Raw genomic sequence first — 3,280 nt, 5'->3', positions numbered from 1 at the left:
TCCCGTCATCCCCATCTTTTCCTCACAGATGTTGAGTCATCGCAAGAACTTGATTCTCTGGTCTTTGTTGAGTTGCCTAAACTAAGCATGGATAAGGATGAGCTCCCACATTTGGTCCTTGGGATTGGTAAGGGAAAATCAGCCTGGGTGCCTGGTTTACAGGAAACCAGGATTGACGACAACTTGCATTTCTATAGCACCTCACTAAAACATCCCAAGGTGCTTCATAGGAGTGATAGCAAACATAGTGTAATACTGAGCCACCAAAGTAGATATTAGAACAAAGAGGTAGGTTTGAAGGAGCATCTTAAAGGTGTGGAGGGGGGTGGGGGGGGGGGGAGGGAAGAAATACTTGCATTTCTATAGTGCCTTTGCTGTAATTGTATAGAGTCTTGGTGAGAATGTACCTGGAGTATTGTGTACAGTTTTAGTCTCCTTAGCTAAGGAAGGATATACTTGCCATAGAGGGAGTGCAATGATGGTGCTATGAGAAGAGACTGAGGAGATTGGGCCTGTTGTCTTTCAAATTTAGAAAAATGAGAGATCATCTCATTGAAGCACACAAGATTCTTACAGGGCTTGACAGGGTGAGTGCAGGAAGGATATTCTGCCTGGCGGGGGAGTCTAGAACCAGTGGGGTGGGGGGTGGTGGTGTGGAGCAGGGGCAGTCTTAGGATATGGGGTAGGCCATTTAGGACTGATGAAGAATTTCTTCATTCAGAGGGTGGTGAATCTTTGGAATTCTCTACCCCAGAGGGCTGCAGAGGCTCAGTCATTGAGTATATTCAAGGTAGAGATTGATAAATTTCTAGATATTAAAGATATAAAGGGATATGGGGATAGTGCAGGAAAATGGCATTGAGCTAGATCAGCCATGATCTAGTTGAATGATGGAGTAGGCTCAATGGGCCAAATGGCCTACTCATTTCTGATGTTTGCCACCTTATAATGTCCCAAAATGCTTTACAGCCAATGAAGTGTAGTCACTGTTCTAATGTAGGAAACACAGCAAGCTCCCAGAAACAGCAAATGCTCCCCTTCAAATAGTGGCAGAGGGTCTTTTATATCCACCTGAGCAGACAGAAAGAACGTCTGTTTAACATCTCATCCGAGAGAAGGCACCTCCAACATTGCAGCATTCCCTAAAAAGGAGCGAGCGGCAGAGAAGCTTAGGGAAGGAATTCCAAAAGAGGATCAGATTTGACTGTTAAGCCCCCTACAGTTGAATAACTGAGCACCCACATTTAATGCTCACTGGGGGTAATGGCCTCTCCTGTATGACAGTTGTGTTTTGAATTGTCGAGTCATTTACTTTGTATTTGACATCTCATCATGTGAGCTCGAGGATGCTCCAATAGGACTCTCCCTCTCACCAATACCCACCTGAGGGCCATGTGAAGGAGGCTGAGAAAAGCCACTGGAGTTTGATTCAAGGGTTGGAGGCCTCAAGTTTGATGGGAGGAAGTAGACTTGGCATTGCCTCACCAGGCTAACAGTAATAAAAGCAGAAATTGCTGGAAACACTCCGATCAGGCAGCATCTGTATCGAGAGAAATGAGGTGCATTGTTAAAGTTATAATACAGATCAGCCATAATCTAACTGAACAGCGGTACAGGCTCAACGGGCTGAATGGCGTCCTGTTCCTATGTTCTTTCCAACTCGGAGGGTAGTTTGCTCTCACTGAGCCAAGTAGCTTGGAGTCACCTGGGTATCCCATTCCCCATTGACAGGTGGCTGCCCCCACCCCAGCCTAATTAGTGAGACTAGTCAATTAACAATGCCCCAGTGTATTGAGGAGCTATCTGGCTCAGAAACTCAATTACTGATCAGGCTGATTTGGTGCCAGGTATGCATGTACTTCGAGCTCCCCAAGCCTGGGCTCGTCCAGACAGCTTGTTATCTGGTTGTGAGGCAGTGGGATGTTAACTCTACAGCTTACATACTCAGCTGACTGATCTTTTAGTTGTTTGGTTCAGTGACTCTTAACATACCGAAGAGATTCCACGTGTGTCAAGACCTGGTTGAGGGAATGTTGGCAACTTGCTCCCACTCTGTGACCTCTACCAGCCATAAGGAAATGACTCTTCCGCCCTTTTGCAATCTACAATATAGAAATAATGCCTACACATGTACGAGTAACACCTATTTTACACACAGCTGTTCCTCCCACAGCTGGCTTCCAGCACAAGCCAGTCCTTATCACTGTATCGGTACAGGAAGTGAATGTCTGAATCACTTCTGCAGCAGGATAAACAACTGCCCTCAGCCAGTAGAGACTTCTTCCCGAGAAGGCTAAATGTTCAATCTGGCAGAGCAACAGGGGTTGAAGGAAGCTGGGTGCAAGACCAGGCCATACCTGAGCAAAATAATGTTCTTGAGTCTGTATGTGTGTGTGGCAACACAACCAATGGTGTCATAACACCGTGACCGGAACATGACTCTCCGATCTGATGAGCTTTGTACTGACTCCGAGCAGAATGGCTGCATGTCCTTTGTCTAATGATTTCCCTCAAATATTGTGTATTCAATGTGAGTTCCATATACACCAAGTAGCCATACTTAACCATGTGAGTCCTGGCAAGCTATTCAGCTGCAGTAGGTATTATAGCAGATCCTGATGCTGTTGGGATTAAAACTTCATCCAAGCTTAAAGTTCATTTAAACCCACAAATTACATGAGAACAAATTGATGACTCACTCAAAAGGTTGTTATGCTTAATGGAGTTTATGGTTTATTTAAAATGGTTACAGATTTAAAAGGTTGAGAAAGAGAAAATAGAGTAATAAAAACAGCAGCTGCTTTGTTACTTTACTCCCAGAAGGGAAGTGCTTCAGCAATATCTAGCTCAAATATGTTGTCAGTAAACCTAGTCATACAATCACCAAAGTGGCCAGCTTCTGTTGATTGCAGTTAAGTTCTTCCGACGCTTGGCCGGGTTCCTCCTATCGACACTTGGTCAGGTTTTCTTGTGACTGCAGCAGAGGTTTCCTGTGTTCAAACTTTTACAGCTTTTTTTTTTCCAATGGTGGACAGGATTTTATATCGCTAAAGCCTTACTGACCTATCGATAAGTGCATCAGGGCATAGTGTCCAATAGCCTATTGCGCCCTTTGCGTAAGTAAAGCCTGCTCCAGCTGCCCATCATTCTTAAACTTCTTTTAGTAAATGTCCTGTGATTGTAGGCTGATCAACTTTAGTAGCTAGCAGGCTCTGATCCTGCTCTTCATCCAACATGGACACTTCCCAACCTGAGTGTCAAAAAATAGCTGTTCTTTTTC

Source organism: Heterodontus francisci, chromosome 41 (genome assembly GCF_036365525.1).
Source record: "Heterodontus francisci isolate sHetFra1 chromosome 41, sHetFra1.hap1, whole genome shotgun sequence".
Taxonomy (NCBI): Eukaryota; Metazoa; Chordata; class Chondrichthyes; order Heterodontiformes; family Heterodontidae; genus Heterodontus; species Heterodontus francisci.
Note: the sequence above shows the minus strand (reverse complement) of the source record.